Source organism: Nicotiana tabacum, chromosome 23 (assembly GCF_000715075.1).
Source record: "Nicotiana tabacum cultivar K326 chromosome 23, ASM71507v2, whole genome shotgun sequence".
Taxonomy (NCBI): Eukaryota; Viridiplantae; Streptophyta; class Magnoliopsida; order Solanales; family Solanaceae; genus Nicotiana; species Nicotiana tabacum.
The window spans coordinates 108,617,454-108,638,867 of record NC_134102.1 but is presented as its reverse complement, the minus strand read 5'-3'; positions in this window follow the sequence as shown (position 1 = coordinate 108,638,867).

Genomic DNA, 21,414 nt, shown 5'->3' with positions numbered 1-21,414 from the left:
TGTTGAGTTTGTTAGATATCAATAATAAACTTGTAAAGTTGAAACTTCGAATTGTTAGAGATTCTTTGGTTATTATATGATTTTTTATTGACTTGTACCTCTATTTTCTTGATGTAGAAATTCTTGTAAATTAAGTTATTGGATTGTTTATGTTAATTGAAATTGTTTGGGGAGCGGGTTGCACGCTGCAACGGAAATTGAAAGATAATGAATTGAAATGGTGGAATAAGGGCAGATCATGATATTGACAAATGATGATATGGTGGGATCGGGTTGCGCGCCGCAATTGGTTGTATATGTGGTACCTGATATTGATAAATGATGATATGGTGGGATAGGGTTGCACGCCGCAATGAGTTGTATATGTTGTACTTGGCATTGACAATAATGATATGGTGGGATCGGGTTGCGCGCCACAACAGATTGTATATGTTATATTTGTTGTTATTGTTGAGTTGGCCTCGACATTTTTATATGAGATTATGAGACTTGTTATTCTGGGCTCTCTGATAGTGAGGTTTGAGTTCATTTTTATTATTATTATTATTATTATTATTATTATTATTATTATTATTATTATTATTATTATTATTATTATTATTATTATTATTATTATTATTATTATTATTATTATTATTATTATTATTATTATTATTATTATTATTATTATTATTATTATTATTATTATTATTATTATTATTATTGCGTACAGGTTATTGTAAGTGGCCCGCTTTAGCCTCCTCACTACTTCGTCGAGGTTAGGCTTGATACTTACAGAGTACATGAGGTCGGTTGTACTCATACTATACTCTGCTCTTCTTGTGTAGATACTGGAGTTGGTCCCGACATCGTTTAGTGAGGTCGCCCGAATCTAGCTACTGGCGTAGACTTGAGGTATAGCTGCACGACATTCACAACCCTAAAGTCCCCTACTCTGTTACTATTACAATTTATTTTGATTCAAACAATTATGTTTTATTCAGACTATTATATGTAGTATTCTAGACACTCATGAATTTGTGACTCCAGTTTCTGGGTTGTATTTAGAGTTGAGTTGAGTACAACATTTCACCCCTAGACGGATGGACAGTCCGAGCACACTATTCAGATATTGGAGGATATGCTTCGCGCGTGTTATGGATTTCGAGGGTTCTTGGGATCAGTTCTTTCCACTTGTGGATTTTTCCTACAACAACAGTTACCAATCCAATATTAAGATGGATCCTTATGATGCCTTATATGGGAAGCGGTGTCATTCTCCAGTTGGTTGGTTTGAATCGGGAAAAGATCAGTTGTTGGGTATCGATTTGGTTCAGGATGCCTTGAAAAAGGTCAAGATAATTCAGGATAGACTTCGTACAGCTCAGTCTAGGCAGAAAAGTTATGCCGACCGGAGGGTTCATGATGTTGCATTCATGGTTGGAGAGAGGGTTTTGCTATGGGTTTCACCCATGAAGGATGTGATGAGGTTTGGGAAGAAGGGCAAGTTGAGCCCTAGGTATATCAGACCCTTTCAGACTCTTGAGAGAGTTGCTGAGGTGGCTTACAAGCTTCTATTGCCACCTAGATTATCAGCAGTTCATCAGTGTTCCATTTTTTCATGCCCCGAAAGTATCACAGTAATCTGTCCCATGTATTAGATTTCATCTCAGTCCAATTGGACAAGGATTTGGCTTATGAGGAGGAGCTAGTGGCCATTTTAGCCCGGTAGGTATGGAAGTTGAAGTCTAAGAGTTATCCTTTTGTTAGAGTGCAGTGGAGTGGTCAGTTGATCGAGGTAGCCACGTGGCAGTCTAAGTCCAACATAAGGAGTAAATACCTTTACCATCTATTAGCTATCTGCCAATGTCTAGTATTTTGTGATTCGCGATCGCGAAGGGGAAATTAGGACCGGGGTGGAGTTACTCTTCACGAACGCGAGGAACTGGTTGCGAATGCGAAGTGGAGGGGGCTTAACCTTCGTGAACGCGACTGGCTCTCCACGAATGCGAAGCTTTGTGGGATCCTGGGGGAGATGGGCTATTACTCTATGCGAACACAGACTGTGGCTCGTGAACGCTAAGACATGGGGGGGGGGAGGGGGCTAAGCCTTCGTGAACGTGAAGGTGACATCGCGAATGCTTAGTCCTTCTAGCCGTTGTTCTTCGCGAATGCGTCAGGTGCTTCGCGAACACGAAGAGCACCTGACGCCCAGCTAATAAAATAGTTGATCATCGGGGTTTTCCTCATTTTCCACCATTTTCAAGTTTGAGCTCGGCCTAGAGGCGATTTTGAAGAGTTTTTTCATCACAACTTCATAGATTAGTAGATTTAACTTATTTTCTTCCATTTTCACAAACACCCATTGATTCCAACCTTTAATTTATGCCTTTTCATGGTAGAATTTAGGGATTTAGGCAGCAATTGAGATTTAAAAATCAAATTGAGGTCGGATTTCGAAATTAATCACATAACCGGGCTCGAGGTTGAATGAGTAATTAGGTTTTGGTATGAATCTCGGGTTTTGACCAAGTAGGCCTGGGGTTGACTTTTGTTGATATTTTTTAAAATTATTAAAGATTGAATCTTTTTCACCCGTGTGTAGTTTCTAAAGCCTATTTTAAATTATTTGAACAATATTTGCTAGATTAGGTTGGTTTGGAGAGTTGTTAAAAAGACAAGGTCGTGGTTAGTTGATTGCTTCGGTTCGCAGAGTGAGGTAAGTATTGGATCTAACCTTGACTTGAGGGAATTATGAATTTTTGAACTATGTGTTATTTAGTTTATGTGAGAAAATATCGTATATGCGAGGTGACGAGTGTATATTCGCCGTCAAGATGTTTGTTTCCATGTTTTTCGTTAGTTAATGAATTATCTTATTCCATGCCTTAATTGTTACATGCTCTATTTGACTTATATGCCGTAATTGTTATTTGTCATTTAATTATTTTTGTATTAAATTGTTTGTCCCTTCCATTGCCCCATACTTATTTGCTACTTGCCTTTAATTGCTTTACTTGCACACCTTGATTGTCACATATTTTACTTGTCCTATTATTTTTGTAATAATTGTTGCATTCTATGATGTAGTTTCATTTACGTAAGTTGTTGAGTTTGTTAGATATCGATAATAAACTTGTAAAATTGAAACTTCGAATTGTTAGAGATTCTTTGGTTATTATGTGGGTTTTTTATTGACTTTTACTTCTATTCTCTTGATGTAGAAATTCTTGTAAATTAAGTTATTGGATTGTTTATGTTAATTGAAATTGTTTGGGGAGCGGGTTGCACGCTGCAACGGAAATTGAAAGATAATGAATTGAAATGGTGGAATAAGGGCAGATCGTGGTATTGACAAATGATGATATGGTGGGATCGGGTTGCGCGCCGCAATTGGTTGTATATGTGGTACCTGATATTGATAAATGATGATATGGTGGGATAGGGTTGCACGCCGCAATGAGTTGTATATGTTGTACTTGGCATTGACAATAATGATATGGTGGGATCGGGTTGCGCGCCACAACAGATTGTATATGTTATATTTGTTGTTATTGTTGAGTTGGCCTCGACATTTTTATATGAGATTATGAGACTTGTTATTCTGGGCTCTCTGATAGTGAGGTTTGAGTTCATTTTCACAAGTTAATTGCATTACTTCCATTTCCTGTTTTTCTTTTCCTGTTATTATTATTATTATTATTATTATTATTATTATTATTATTATTATTATTATTATTATTATTATTATTATTATTATTATTATTATTATTATTATTATTATTATTATTGCATACAGGTTATTGTAAGTGGCCCGCTTTAGCCTCCTCACTACTTCGTCGAGGTTAGGCTTGATAATTACAGAGTACATGAGGTCGGTTGTACTCATACTACACTCTGCTCTTCTTGCGTAGATACTGGAGTTGGTCCCGGCATCGTTTAGTGAGGTCGCCCGAATCTAGCTACTGGCGTAGACTTGAGGTATAGCTGCACGACATTCACAACCCTAAAGTCCCCTTCTCCGTTACTATTACAATTTATTTTGATTCAAACAATTATGTTTTATTCAGACTATTATATGTAGTATTCTAGACATTCATGAATTTGTGACTCCAGTTTCTGGGTTGTATTTGGATTACGTCGTTCAATAGCTTATTACATTAATTCATACTATTCAGTAGTTATTGTTATTATTTAATTGGAATTGTTAAAAACTAGATAATAAATATAGCTAAAATTGGTTTGTCTAGCAAGTTAAATATTAGACGCAATCACAACCCGAAGTTGGAATTCTGGATCGAGACAAAATGAGAGGTGACTTTCAACGGATATCATGAAGGAGATTAACATGTAACAATCGTTCTATTAAATTTAGCTATACAAAACATGCTACTTAATAGGGACTGACTTGTCGCTTGGGGAGTTACTGGTAATGCTAGCTGTCTATTGTGCAATTAATTGGATGAGTCTACAGACCATTTATTCTTCTCTTATAGAGTATCTGCCGAAGTATGGAGGACGTTATTGGGGTGGTAAGGTATCTATAGGCAGGCACTTGATTGACAGAATGAACTACTACGGGCAGAAGCAAATGCTAAGGAACGAACGGCAGATGTAGAGATATTTAGAATGATTATTGCTGCTTGTGTATATCATCTCTGGCGTGAGAGAAATATGAGAGTATTTCAGGGGAAGTGTTGACCAAACCATGTATCATTCAAGAATAGACTGGCAAAGAAAATTGAAATGCTAAAATTTTACTCATAGATGTCATAGTAGCTTGAGATTGTGTAGATGTTTTGAAGGTAAAGATGTTTAAGATTGGGGCTGTCCAATCTCTGTTTTGTTTCTTTTAAAGCTTCTACATATTGTTTTTGGTAAATAAAATACATAATTGCCCAAAAAAAAAAAGTAATCGTACACTCTGTTTTTGTAGAAAGCAGTAGAAATTATCGAAAGTTTTAAACAATAAACAGTTAAAGTCTTGAAAAAAGTAAGAAAAAGAAATAAAGAAAATATGTAAATTAATAAAATAAAAAGTAAGTAAATTAGTGAGAAAGGTCAGATGAGAGATTGTGACCCTTGCACAAACCAAGAAAGAGTACTTTTCAATACATTCCTTTGTCAAATCTATTCTCCATTCACACTGCAAGTGATTTGTAGAGTTATTTAATATATTCTGATTTTTTAAGTTAAACGGTCAAAGCTAAAATTATGTTGTGCACATATATATATCATGCTATAACTGTTGATACCCAATTTTTCCCTCATATTTTTCAAATATATATATATATATATATATATATATATATATATATATAGATTTTCATGCCTATTATTTTCTAGGTAATGAGACCTTCTAAATCTGGGGCCTAAACCAATAAGAAAAGAGCCTTGATCTTCCTTTCCCGTCAAAGAGAACCAAAAAAAAAGGCGACGAAGTTGAGGTTTGAGAATATATTCGTTTTTTGGAGGTGTTACAGCGATGAGCACGAAGAGAGGCGAGAGAGAGCAAGGGAGAGAAAATAGAATCTAATTCATTATTTTGTATACAATTAGTAATTATATTTATGTTAAAAAGCTATTATTAAAATAGAAGTAAATAGACAAGAAATGTAGAAAGTAAGGGAGACGAGAGCTTTCTTATTCTTCAAGTATATCCAAATCTATCACATATCACATTCATATGCCTCAATTTATACTATTATATAGAGACTTCTAAAAAGATTACCTTAAACATGACATTAACAATTGAAATTATGGGAGAAGATCGTAGGAGAGGACACGAGGTTATGGAGGGGTGGGAGTTAAGATCATAATAGTAAACAGTAGTGAGAGGTTATTTACATCATAAATGAAAGTGATCGGAGTAGCTGGCATCCACATTAACTACAACAATATATGATATGTAATTAAATAAAAAAACTGTCCAATAGTAGTAATTAGGTTCATAATATAGCATATATTGGTAAAATTTTCTAATTCTTTTAATAATTACTCCCTCCGTTAACTTTTACTTGGCATGTATACTAAAAATAGATTTTCATTTTTACTTGTCACTTTACGCATATCAAGAGAAGACAATTTTTTTTTCTGTTATACCCACAGTATTTATTACTCATTTCAAATCATTTTCTCAAGTCTAATAAAATATGCATCAATTAATATGGGTATCATGGTAAATTATACACTTCATTTATTATTTCTTAAGCGGCGTGAAAAGTTAAAACGTGCCAAGTAAAAGTGAACGGAGGGAGTCAAAGAAGGATCTAGGATTTCAAGAGGATGGGTGCACTATTATGAAGAGGTGAATCTAGAATTTATATTTGACGGGTTTAACTTTAGTCTCTTACCATGAACCCACTACACTTTTGAAATTTTAGGTTCAAAATTATACTATTTTTAAAATTTTAGTAATTTTCACATATATATCGAAAACAAGACCATTCAGAGTTTGAATTGCCAATTTCACATATTTGTATCATAAAAGATTTTGAGCATGAGTTCACGCACATATATTTAAGTAATTTTAAAAAATATAATATTGTTATACATTATTTGGGATGCTCTGATGGTAAGCACCCTCCACTTCCAACCAAGAGGTTGTGAGTTCGAGTCACCCCAAGAGCAAGGTAGGGAGTTCTTGGAGGGAAGGATGCCGAGGGTCATTTGGAAATAGTCTCTCTACCTCATGGTAGGGGTAAGGTCTGCATACACACTACCCTCCCCAGACCCCACTAGTGGGATTATATTGGGTTGTTGTACCCCAGGGTAGGGGTAAGGTCTGCATACACACTACCCTCCCCAGACCCCACTAGTGGGATTATATTGGGTTGTTGTTGTTGTTGTATTTGGAAAGATGAGTCTTTGCAATTCTTTTTGTTATTTATAGGTACATACTTTGACCTACTAAATTATAGACACGTCTTTTTTCTTTTTTCTTTCTAAATTTGAAATGATAGCTGATACTTCTCTCGGACTTTTAAGCAAAAACAGCTAGCAAAACATGACATACATGAAATTACATTTATGCTTCTCGTGTTTCATGAGGAAGAAATCATTATAAATGACACAAATCATTGCTAACATGATGAAAAGTGTGCTATGCATCAACATAGATGAGAGTGACCTAAATAATGTTTTACATAACCGATTTGGGGGTAGCTGGAAAGGAAAACAAACATAAAGAACGATACTAAAAGATGCCTACGGTACCCAAAAAAAAAAAAACGGAAAAGGATCATAAATGTCCTTAATCTATTAGAAATGATTCAAAAATATTTCCTATCCACTTTTTGGCCCAAAAATACTATTAACGTTTTTTTTAAGTATCAAAAGTGTCCCTTAAACTAACAGTTGACTTTACGAGTGTTTTTCGCAAATCCACGTGGCACTATTTGATTGGTCAACAGCATTAAGCAACTTTAGCTTTTGTCATTAAAGTGAGTGTCAAGATCTGTATTTTAACACAAAAAACTATAGCTTTTCGGTTGCTAAAATACAGGTAGTTAACTTTAAAATAACAACTTTAGAAATGTTAAACTATACTAGAATTTTAGCCCAATAATTTTAACACAAAAAACTATAGCTTTTCAGTTGCTAAAATACAGGTAGTTAACTTTAAAATAACAACTTTAGAAATGTTAAACTATACTAGAATTTTAGCCCAATAAATGGAACCAATTTTACCATCATGAAAGAACCAAACATTAACTGAAAACAGTAACACCAACTTGAAAAATGGAACCAATTTTTAGGTAAAGAAAGCATGCAACCATGTCAATTAATACTTATGCGAGAAGAACACAAAACAGCAAAAAATGGAATTGTGATAATAAACTTGAAAGGAAGAAAAGAAAAGAAAAGAAAAATTTAAGTAACGAACTCGAAGAGAAAAGAAAGAGTTGAAGAACCTTATTAGAATATGTGGGTTGGATCTAATAATTTTTTTCTTAATGTTGACCAATCAAAGAGTGCCACGTGGATTTGTAAAAAACCACGTTAATGATATTTTTGGGCCAAAAGGTGAATGAAGGTTATTTTTGAGCCACTTCTAATATGTTAACAACATTTAGACCCTTTTCTGAAAAAAAAAAAAAAAATTTCTATCAGTAAAAGTCTATGTACACACTCCGGTAAAATCCGTCTAACGAAGGTACACAGAGATGGACTACTTTTTGATAATAGTAGCTCTGACAAAAGGATAAAGATTGTAAGAAAGAAATTCACCTTATGTTGACTGACAAGAGGATAAAGATTCTCTACAAGTATCTGTTCCTGCTGCAGCAGCAGCAAGCATAGTACTCTGCATTTCAGATCCCTCAGCAACAGATCCAACCGAAATGGAACCACCATTTGATACAACACCTCTTATGTTTATGTCACGCGTCTGGCCATTGGGCACATATTTTACCTGCCTAGCACGCTGCAACCATTTAAAATTTTGTGAGTATTTAGTGATACTCAAGCCACTGATAAAACAAATAATTTGCAAATCTTTTCGAGTAATTCTTACTAGGTTAAGCCATTCACCAATAATGAAGTTTGTAGCTTATTAATGTACACAACCAAGTAAACTGAACAAATAAGCCGCTTATCTTTTAGAAGTTTAAACAAACTTCTTCTAAGAAAGTATAAAGTGTGATACTAGCTCTTATCTTTTGAAATAAAGTACTAGGTTTCGTATTCAAGAGTTTGGCCTAATCGTCAATGAAGTCGGAGGAAAACCATGAGCTTTCAGGTTCAAATCTCAGTGGAGACAAAAACACAAAGTGATTTATTTTCATTAGTCTAATCAACACATATGCTGGTGTGACCTAGCAGGTAGTTGGTGGAATTACTCGAGGTGCACAAGCGAAACCCAGATACCACCGTTTACGTACGTACATGGTTTTAAGTATCAGTCTAATTGACAAAAGAATTCTATTCGACCATAGAAGATATTTAAGACACTGCTATCCAATGAAATGCCCTCTTTGCTCAACAGGAGAAAGGAGGATTCCACAGAAAACTCCCAGCATAACTGTCTTAAACAAAATGACCTATGCACGGAAATAATGCCCAAGACTTGAGGATTGACAAAGCTACTGGATAGTCAAGACCAGTGAGTGCAAGGGCTATACAACATGTGTTTAATTCTTGAAGAAAAACAGTCTAGGGGAAAAAAAACAAGGTTTCCATTTCGAGGTGAATATTCCTTAGTAACTTGAATGTAATTAGACATGTTAGCTACTTTGTGAGACATGAGTACCAAAATGCTGAGGTAAAGATAAAGCAACCGAGGATATAAAATACTGCAATAATAAAAATTAGAAATAGCCGTTTAAACACAACTATTGCAGGGAAGTTAATCCCTGCACACTGTAGGCTTAAATGTTTCAAATATATATGAAACAAAACAAAGTTCAAGTGGCAACATATAAATAATAATATTTTTAAAAATTTCAATACAGAATAACTCATAATCACCTCAGAACCCGGTGTCATAAGTGCATGAGCATCAACTAGGAATGTAAGATAAAATACAACATCTGTCCGAAATACAAATTTGGATAGGAGAAATATAAATACTCCGAAGGAGACTCTGCTGGCTGCGGATCTTAGTATAGAGTGCAGCTCACCTACGTCCCCGCAATAACTACGCCTCTGCGCCCTCAAGGCCACTAGACATGTATGTACCTGCACAAAATGTGCAGCAAGTGTAGTATGAGTACGTAAATCAACGCGTACTTAGTAAGTATCCCGCCTAACCTCGAAGAAGTAGTAACGAGGGGTCGACTCGGACACTTACTATGGGCTATAAATAAAATACCAATGGTATAATTAAGTATGGATTTCGTAGAACGGCTGTAAGCTTAATGTTTTGAAGTAAGTAAGCAGTTCTTTTATAATTAAGAAATCTCCAAATTTATTTTCCATTATTTAACAATCTATCTCAGGCCAAGGAGGCAATATCATTTATTGTAAATTTCAAAGCAATCAATTTAATCATGCGCAAATCATGTCGAGGTCGTACGGCCCGATCCAACATATAAATATAAACTATGTACTGCGGAGGGTCGAATGGTTCTAACCATAGATGCATTTATTAAATATGCCGAGGCGTACGACCCGCTCCACAAAAGATAAACACATTCAAACAATCAAGTCAAGAATTTATTAAGGGGCAATTATTCAAGGAAATGCCAATTTCTTATTTAACGGTCAAGAAAACAAATTTTATCCTTTTAAAATTCCTTTACCAAGTTCAATTTGATTTAAGCAAATCAAATTAACAAGAAGGTTGCAAACATCACAAGTATATCATGATTTGAATCCTAGACTACCCGAACTTAGGCATAATAGTAGCTACGCACGGACTCTCGTCACCTCGTGCATACGTAGCCCCCACAAATAGGAGCACATATTGAATTATTTTACCTATGGGGTTAATTCCCTCTTACAAAGTTAGAAAGGAGACTTAACACGCTCCGAAGCTCCATAGTCGGCTCCCAAACCTTCCCAACAACTCAAACTGATGCCCAACGCTCCAAAACTAGTCAATAAATGTGCAAACCCATAAAAATATACTATAATACTCACAACAATTTGATTTAAACAAATTCCCAACTCCGCTCGAAAGTTGATAAAAATCACCCTCCAATTCAAACTTAATGAACTTTAGAACTTCAAACTCCTACAATCGATGCCGAAACCTATCAAATCATGTCCGATTGACCACAGATTTTGCACACAAGTCATAATTGGCATTACGGACCTATTCCAACTTTCGGAATCGGAATCCGACCCTGATATCAAAAGGTGCACTCCCGGTCAAACATCTCAAAAAAATCATCCAAATTCCAACTTTCGCCAAATGAACTCATAATGACCTACGGACCTCCAAATCCACATCCGGACGCGCTCCTAATACCAGAATCACCATACGAAGCTATTCCCAAGCTCGGAATCCCAAACAGACATTGGTAACATTGAAATTCACTTCAACTCAAATTTATGAAATTTTTCTAAATTGCCAACTTCCATAATAGGCGCCGAAATACTCCCGGGTCATCCAAAACCCGATCCGGACATACGCCCAAGTCCAACACCATCATACGAACCTGTTGGAACCTTCAAATCCCAATTCCAAGGTCGTTTACTCAAAAATCACACTTTAGACAATTCCTCCAACTTAAGGCTTCCGAAATTAGAATTTTCTTTCCAAATCAACTCCGAACTTCCTGAAATTAAATCCGACCATGCGTAAAAGTCATAATACATAAAGTGAAGCTTCTCAGGGCCTCAAACCTCTGAACGACACGCTAAAGCTCAAAACGACTGGTCGGGTCATTACAATCTCTCCTCGAATGTGCACCTACCCGTGCTCCTCAAAACGACACGCTAAACATACGTTCGTCCTCGAACGTGCTAATAACTGCTCTGGAGTTGTCTGAAATCATTGTTTAACACCTCGTGCACCTACCCGTGCTACCACAACACAACTGAGCACATTAGCTCTAGCAAATATGAAGATCCTCCCCTTTATTTAGGCAAATAAGCCTTAGAGCAAAATTCCAACGTCCGAAATTCTCTACTAGGCCTGCTTCCAATATACGAACACCGTTTCAATCACCACACGATGTACAAATACATGATTGTATACTCTCACTGAATTCTTACCATGCACCATGCAACTCATTTGCCCAAGGCAATCTTTCCAAAGCATATCAACTAAAATTTCCACTGACCAAAGCCCGTAGTGTACCTCATGTCCAATTAAGCCTTGCTTAAACTCTCGCAATACTGCCATGACAGAGAAGATGTGTAGAACTCATAACCACCTGCCGAATCACAATTCATGGAGTCTCTCCCCTCGATAAGAACCATTACCTCATTCTGGACTGAATAAAAATATTTACTCTTTAGTATGCTTTATATAAATCTGATCGCACTGATCCTAGGTCCAATAATCTCGTCTCACCTAGTACAAGCTGCTCAGGAAATAAGCCACCTCAGACACTGCCAAAAGTCTCATATGATTCCATAATGTGCCAACAAGCTACAAACTCGTATGTGATACATAAGGAAACGAACTCTGGAAAGAACTACTCAACCCATGTAACTAATTAAACAACCGAAAGGATGTTATGAACCTTCCTCAGAGAATGAAAAGCAAAACACACAATAATAGATATGGGAAACTGTGCTCATCATCACATTGTTGCGGCGTGCAACCCGATCCACACATGATACCCGTGGCGGCGTGCCACATGATCCAAACAACATATCTGTGGCGACGTGCCACCCCATCCAACCATATGCCCGTGGCGGCATGCCACCCGATCCACACATAATACTCTAACAAAAACACACATCGAGCCGTGATGCTTATACTCACGAAATGCCCGAATATCAACCATAAGCACACCAAGTGCATAATACAAATCCTGGGGAGACGGGTAGCGTCATACACTATAAAACTCAAGCACAACATGTGCGATATATGATCAAGCTATACGGGATCTCAATACGAGTGCGAATAATCAAGCCGTATCACAACCCACATGGCACAATAGAGTATTACATGAAGTAGTTGATGACGAAAATGACATCCAACACCCAAATACTCTTCCATAAGGAATGTTATGCTGAATGAACACACACAGGCTGGTGTAGAGTACACATCCACATTTTGACCCATAAACGGACCCCAAACCGATTCTGATCATACCACACTGGGATAATAACCTCTCAAGGATCCACAACACTCCTTTTCCATAACACACAAGAAAAACCGTCAAATTCGGAACAAACTCACATGGTCCACAACCCAAGGTATATAATGCCTCTCAGGCATAAACTCTCACACTTACGATATTACCATTACCTTCATATTCGGTCTCAATCTTTAACAATCAAGTGACTGACATGTCACACTTATACAAATCTCCCCGTGGAACATGCTCCCACGACCATTCCGCTCAGGTAGCAAGGTCCGCACATCCATACCACAACCGTTCTAATTCTGTAGAGGGAGTCAAAAATATGCAAGTCAATACACAAAGCCTCTTCCACATGACATCGATCTCAGGTGACGCTAAAGACAATACCAACTTACTCTAAATGTTTGAATTCTTCCCTGCTCATCCGAGCTCTTGACATTCTTGTCAATCGCCGAACCGCAACCTTGATCCTCAGCTTCTAATTTCCCATGCCGCTCACTGCACCTAACATGCCAATATGCAAGAGTAGCAGAATTCCATAATAACCCCTGATCCACTAATAGAATAAACATTTCATCATATAGAAACCTTTTACTTAGCTTATTCCAGAAGAACCAATGCAACAAGCAACTACATTCTCAACCCGCAGCAAAATACAAACCTCTATTAGTGGTCTAAACCATCATAATTCTTACGGGTTCCATCTACACATAACATGCCATAATACTCGAATGCCCCCAAATAAAGTCAATTACGGCGGCCGTCAAGACTCGCACGCACCGCCACAAATCACATGTATAACTTAACACGCTGAAGGAACTGATCATCGCAATAACCATGCTGATTCAACCATTACCAACCGAGCCACTTCTTCTAATTTACTCGGGACTTGCCCTAGAAATAATAATAGCTCCATTCAAAACATCATGAGCCCGAATCCGCACTCATCATGAGTGACCTTATTTAACGAGAACACGTTGTCTCCAAAACCCACGAACTATCTCATACCTTTCTTATGCGCATATTCGCATCTTCAACTGGTACACCCATTTTGAAAATCCCTCTATGAATCTGAAGTTATTTTATCCCATTCCTCCAATTCCTCACTGCAAAACGAAGATAACATAGAACATTCCAAGCCACTTTTCATAATCTACTGCAAAAGCTCAATACTTAACCATACTACCGGCTCAAAATCCTTAGGCACCACACTTTAATTTTTGAACCTACTAGGACCATTGTTGAGAGTCACCCATTCTGACTTGTCCCCGAATATAATCAAACTCCAAGGCCCTGCTAGCATATGAACACCTCTCAAAGAAGCAACCGACTGAATTCCTCTCCTTATATATCACACCGACACGGAGTATAGACTTTGAGTCTTCCCAAAACCTAAACATGAACCGATAAGGCCAAAATTAGCACACGTTCCTCAAATCCTTTGCTCAACTTACCACTGATGTTTTCTTCCCTTAGTCGTAATAACCACCAATACACCGATAACTAGAAACTTCACAAGCTGACAACTACGCAATCCAATCATAGACGGTGGGGCTCTCCTACTTAACTTGAAGATACAATTACAATAAACCTGCCAAATTCCTCGAAATCCTTATGTTAAATATTTCATGAACATTCTGAATCACTAGCCACATTCACATATTCGACCTCTTACTGGATAGCCAGTAAAATTCTTCGTAGAAGCTTCATCAACACCACACAACCGCTAACCTGCTCACAGGAGATATCCCACATGTGGAAATTCTATGCCAACCTCCTCCAACAACACTGAACCGAGTACAAATACCACGAAGCCAATAAACCATCCTGAGCTCGTGCTCATTCGCCAACTGTTCTAGTCTGTTCACTTCTCATGGACATCCACTAAAGGTGCGACAATACATTCTAATCCAAAGTCATGTCATATCTTGATTCAGATTAAAAGACTCCCCCCTGTCACACCCAATCTTCCTCAAAATAGCTGCCAATATTCCAAACTAAGCCCGTAGGCCAAGTCACTGTCCACCATGAATCCCAAATCACTATAACTTTATAACGACCCGACCGGTCGTTTCGAGAGTTATAACCCCGTTTTCCCTATTCCTACTTCTTTTTGTGTTATTCAGCTATATTATGTTATATCGGGTTAGTTGGTTTGAGTCCGGAAGGAACTCGGCGTGAAATGAGACACTTAGTCTCATAATTGAAAATTTTAAGTTAGAAAAGTGGACCGGATATGGACCTATATGTAAAAGACCTCAGATTTGAATTTTGATGATTCCAATAGCTCCGTATGGTGATTTTGGGCTTAAGAGCGTGTCCGGAATATTATTTAAAAGTCCATAGAGGAATTAGGCTTGAAATGCTGAAAGTTTTATTTTTGAGAAGTTTGACCGGGGGGTTGACTTTTTGATATCGAGGTCGGAATCCGATTCTGAAAATTGGAATACCTCTTTTATGTCATTTAGGACTTGTGTGCAAAATTTGAGGTCAATCGGACGTGATTTGATAGGTTCCGGAGTTGTTTGTAGAAATTAGAAATTTCAAAGTTCATTAGGCTTGAATTGGGGTGTAATTCATGGTTTTAGTGTTGTTTTAGGTGATTTGAGGATTCGACTAAGTCCGTATGATGGTTTAGGACTTGTTGGTATATTTGGTTGAGATCCTGAGGGCCTCGGGTGAGTTTCGGATGATTAACGGATCAAAAATTGAACAACAACAGCTGCTGCAATTTCCTTCTGTTGGAAATTTCTTCTGCCAGTTTCGAGCCCAGAAATCTCTCAGTTCTCACAGTTCTTATCAGGGCCACTCATCACTTAGTACCCTTCCAGTTCAGAGTTCGTCCCGTGCTCCACCTGTTCAGGGCTCTTCCATGCCAGGTTCTTCTACTAGTCATCCCGGTGCTAGGGGTTCCCTTCAGTTTTCGCCGCCAGCACCAGGGAGTTATTTTGAGTGTGGGGATCTTGGGCATATGTGGAGGCAGTGTCCTCGTCGTCATGGAGGTCTATCTCAGCAGAGGAGTCAGCCTCCGACTACAACACCAGCTACCTCACCACCCGCCCAGTCAGCTCGGGGTGGAGGTCAGTCAGCTAGGGGTCGCCCTAAAGGGGGAGGCAGATCAGGGGGTGGTTAGGCCCGTTTCTATGCTCTCCCTGACAGACCAGATGCTATTGCTTCAGATGCTGTGATTACAGGTATTGTCTCAGTTTTCCACAGAGATGCCTCAGTATTATTTGACTCTGGTTCCACGTATTCATATGTTTCCTCGTATTTTACCCATTTTCTGGATATGCCCCGTGAGTCCTTAGTTTCATCTGTACATGTATCTAATCCTGTAGGCGATACTATTATTGTGGACTGCGTATATCGGTCATGTGGGGTGACTATTGGGGGTCTGGAGACCCGAGTGGATCTATTGTTGCTCAGTATGGTTGACTTTGATGTGATATTGGGTATGGATTGGGTATCTCCATGTCATGCTGTTCTAGATTGTCATGCTAAGACGGTGACGTTGGCTATGCCGGGAATTCCGAGGGTTGAGTGGAGCGGTTCTATAGATTATGTACCAAGTAGGGTGATTTCATATTTGAAGGCTCAGTGCATGGTTGAGAAGGGTTGCCTATCTTATTTGGCTTTTGTGAGGGATGTTAGTGCAGAGACTCCTGTCATTTATTCTGTTCCGGTGGTATGTGATTTTTTGGATGTGTTTCCCGCAGACCTACTGGGTATGTCGCATGACAGGGATATTGGCTTTGGTATTGATTTGGTGCCGGGCACTCAGCCCATTTCTATTCCACTGTATCGTACGGCATCGACGGAGTTGAAGGAATTAAAAGAACAACTTCAGGAACTCCTTGATAAGGGGTTTATTCGGCCTAGTGTGTCACCTTGGGGTGCACCGGTTCTATTTGTGAAGAAGAAGGATGGTTCCATGAGAATGTGTATTGGTTAAAGGCAGTTGAACAAGGTCACAGTCAAGAACAAGTATCCTTTGCCTCGTATTGATGATTTATTCGACCAGCTTCAGGGAGCGAGGGTGTTCTCCAAGATCGATTTGAGGTCCGGTTATCACCAGCTGAAGATTCAGGATTCTGATATTTTTAAAACAGCTTTCAGAACCCGATATGGCCATTATGAGTTCTTGGTGATGTCTTTTGGGCTGACCAATGCCCCAGCAGCATTCATGCATTTGATGAACAATGTATTTTAGCCTTATTTGGACTCATTCGTTGTTGTATTTATTGATGACATCCTGGTGTACTCCCGTAGCAAGGAGGAGCACGCTCAGCATTTAAAGATTGTATTACAGAGATTGAGGGAGGAGAAGCTTTATGCAAAGTTCTCCAAATGCGAGTTTTGGCTCAGTTCAGTAGCATTCTTGTGGCATGTGGTGTCTAGTGAGGGTATTCAGGTGGATCCGAAGAAGATATAGGCGGTGTAGAGTTGGCCCAGATCGTCCTCAGCCACGGATATTAGGAGCTTTCTTGGTTTGGCGGGTTACTACCATCGCTTTGTGGAGGGATTTTCATCTATTGCATCGCCCTTGACCAAATTGACCCAAAAGGGTGCTCCATTCAGGTGGTCGGATGAATGTGAGGAGAGCTTTCAGAAGCTCAAGATTGCTATGACCACAGCTCCAGTGTTAGTTCTGCCATCAGCTTCAGGTTCTTACACCGTGTGTTGTGATGCCTCGAGGATAGGCATTGGTTGTGTTTTGATGTAGGAGGGTAGGGTGATTGCCTATGCCTCGCACCAGTTGAAGACCCATGAGAATAACTATCCTGTCCATGATCTTGAGTTAGCAGCCATTGTTCACGCCTTGAAGATTTGGCGTCATTATTTGTATGGGGTTCATTGTGAGATCTATACTGATCGCCGGAGTTTGCAGTATCTGTTAAAGCAGAATGATCTTAATTTGCGTCAACGGAGATGGTTGGAGCTACTCAAGGACTATGATATCACTATTTTGTACCATCTGGGGAAGGCCAATGTGGTGGCCGATGCTTTGAGTAGCCGGGCAGAGAGTTTGGGGAGTTTAGCATATCTTCCAGCAGCAGAGAGACCTTTGGCATTAGATGTTCAAACCTTAGCAAGCCAGCTTGTCAGATTGGATATTTCGGAGCCTAGTCGGGTATTGGCTTGTGTGGTCACCAGGTCTTCTCTTTATGACCGTATCAGGGAGTGTCAGTATGATGACCCTCACTTGCTCGTTCTTCAGGATAGGGTTCGGAGAGGTGATGCTAGGGATGTGACTATTGGTTATGACGAGGTGCTGAGAATGCAGGGCTGGATATGTGTGCCTAATGTAGATGGGCTTCCAGAGCTGATTCTTGAGAAGGCCCACAGCTTGCGGTATTCCATCCATCCGGGTGCCGCGAAGATGTACCAGGATTTGAGACAGCACTATTGGTTGAGGCAGATGAAGAAGGATATATTTGGGTTTGTGGCTCGGTGTCTAAACTGTCAGCAGGTTAAGTATGAGCATCAGAGACCGGGTGGCTTGCTTCAGAGGTTAGAAATCCCAGAGTGGAAGTGGGAGCGGATCACTACGGACTTTGTAGTTGGGCTTCCATGGACTTCGAGAAAGTTTGACGCTATTTGGGTTATTGTGGATCGGCTGACCAAGTCTGCGCACTTCATTCCAGTTGGTACTACTTACTCTTCAGAGCGGTTGGCTGAAATTTACATCTGAGAGATCGTTCACCTGCATGGTGTCCCAGTTTCCATCATTTCAGATAGGGGTACTCAGTTCATATCGCAGTTTTGGAGGGCCGTGCAGCGAGAGTTGGGTACTCAGGTTGAGTTAAGCATAACTTTTCACCCTCAGACAGACGGGCAGTCCGAGCGCACTATTCAAATATTGGAGGACATGTTGCGTGCTTGTGTCATTGACTTTGGGGGTTCATGGGACCATTTTCTGCCACTCGCAGAGTTTGCATATAACACAATTATCATTCGAGTATTCAGATGGCTCCGTACGAGGCTTTGTATGGAAGGAGGTGTAGATCTCTGGTTGGATGGTTTGAGCCGGGTGAGGCTAGGCTCTTAGGTACAGACATGGTCCAGGACGCATTAGATAAGGTGAAATTGATCCAGGAGCGGCTTCGCACGGCGCAGTCCAGGCAGAAGAGCTACGCGGATAGGAAGGTCCGTGATGTGTCTTTTATGGTTGGGGAGAAGCTTTTGCTGAAGGTATCACCCATGAAGGGTGTTATGAGGTTTGGGAAGAGGGGCAAGTTGAGCCCCCGGTTCATTGGGCCTTTTGAGGTGCATCAAAGGATAGGAGAGGTGGCTTATAAGCTTGCCTTGCCACCCATCTTGTCGAGTGTGCATCCAGTGTTTCATGTTTCCATGCTCCGGAAGTATATTGGAGATCCATCCCATGTTTTGGATTTCAGCACGGTTCAGTTGGAGGGTGATATGACTTATGATGTGGAGCTGGTGGCTATATTAGATCGACAGGTTCGAAGGTTGAGGTCAAAGGATATAGCTTCAGTGAAGGTGCAATAGAGAGGTCAGCCTGTGGAGGAGGCCACCTGGGAGACCGAGCGGGAGATGCGGAGCAGATATCCACGCCTATTCGAGACTCCAAGTATGTTTCTAGACCCGTTCGAGGACGAACGGATGTTTAAGAGGGGGAGGATGTAATGACCCGGCCGGTCGTTTCGAGAGTTATAACCCCGTTTTCCCCATTCCTACTTTTTTTGTGTTATTCAGCTATACTATGTTATATCGGGTTAGTTGGTTCGAGTTCGAAAGGAACTCGGATTGAAATAAGACACTTAGTCTCATAATTAAAAATTTTAAGTTAGAAAAGTGGATCGGATATGGACCTATGTGTAAACGACCTCGGATTTGAATTTTGATGATTCCAATAGCCCCGTATGGTGATTATGGGCTTAGGAGCGTGTCCGGAATATTATTTGACAGTCCGTAGAGGAATTAGGCTTGAAATGCCGAAAGTTTTATTTTTGAGAAGTTTAACCGGGGGGTTGACTTTTTGATATCGTGGTCGGAATCCGATTCTGAAAATTGGAATACCTCTCTTATGTCATTTAGGACTTGTGTGCAAAATTTGAGGTCAATCGGACGTGATTTGATAGGTTCCGGAGTTGTTTGTAGAAATTAGAAATTTCAAAGTTCATTAGGCTTGAATTGGGGTGTAATTCATGGTTTTAGTGTTGTTTTAGGTGATTTGAGGATTCGACTAAGTCTGTATGATGTTTTAGGACTTGTTGATATATTTGGTTGAGGTCCCGAGGGCCTCGGGTGAGTTTTGGATGGTTAACGGATCAAAAATTGAACAACAACAGCTGCTGCAATTTCCTTCTGTTGGAAATTTCTTTTGCCAGATTTGAGCCCAGAAATCTCTCAGAAATCGAACCCAAATCGAGCCCAGGGTCGAGAGCCATGATCAAGCCCAGAGTCGAGGGCCACGATAGAAGCCATGATCGAGCCCAGAGTCGAGGGCCACGATCGAAGCCATGATCGAGCCTAGGGTCGAGGGTCACGGTCGAAGGCCGAGTTGAAGACATGATCGAATGCCTAGGATCGAGAACTAGGATCGAAGGCCTAGGATCGAGAACCAGGATCGAGGACCTCGATCGGAGGACAAGATCGATGGCCAAGATCAAAGGCCAAGATCGAGGCAGAACCGAGGTTGTCTGGGCAGAATTATAAAAACAGGGACTTCATCCCATTTGCCATTTTTGACAAATTGGAGCTTGAGGAGAGGCGAATTTTGATATATTTTCAAGGAAAACTTTAGGTAAGTCCCTTTTGATCATTTCTACTCCATAATATTGAATTATCACCAAATAATCCGACTAGATTACATGATTTTGAGGTGTAAATCGGAGATTGGAACTTAGAAATTTGGAAATAAGATTTGTAGATTTGAGGGTCGAGTTGAGGTCGGATTTTGGTAAAATTGGTATGGGTAGACTCGTGGTTAAGTGGGCTTTCGGATTTTATAACTTTTGTCGGGTTCCGAGACGTGGGCCCCACAGGCAATTTTTGAGCCAATTTCGGGTTTCGGTCTAATGTTGAAGTTTTTCTTGTGGAATTCGTTCCATTAGTGTATATTGATGGCGTAATACTGATTGTGAATAGATTTGGAGCATTTGGAGGCCGAGTTTAGAGGCAAGCGCATTGCGGGGTAGAGATTTGACCGGTTTGAGGTAAGTAACGATTGTAAATCTAGTCCTGAGGGTATGAAACCCCGAATTTTGTATCATTCTACTATTTTTAGTGACGCACAGGCTAGGTGACGGGTGTGTGGGCGTGTACTGTTGGGGATTTGTGATTTGGTCCGTCCCGTAGCAATTGTATAGTTGCATACTTTGTTGAAACCATATGATAGTTATATATTTTAGAAAGAATTTCTGTAAATTGGGCTGAATGCCATGTTTGGGCCTTGCGCCAAAGCTGTTTGGACCCTTAGGGGCTGTTTCTCACCATCCTCTCACTGTTTTCGATTAAAAATCTATACTCAGTCATGGCTATACTTGTTTACTGCATAACTCAGTTGTATGACTCCATTTTGATGCATATAAATGTTTTGGGCAGAATGCCCTATTTTACTGAAATGCCCGAGTGGCTTGAGAGGTTTATGACTGAGTGAGGCCGAGGGCCTGATTTGTGAGGATGAGTGTGGATTGGGCCTGCCCGCCTGCAGCATATTTATGACTGAGTGAGGTCGAGGGCCTGATTTGTGAGGATGAGTGTGGAT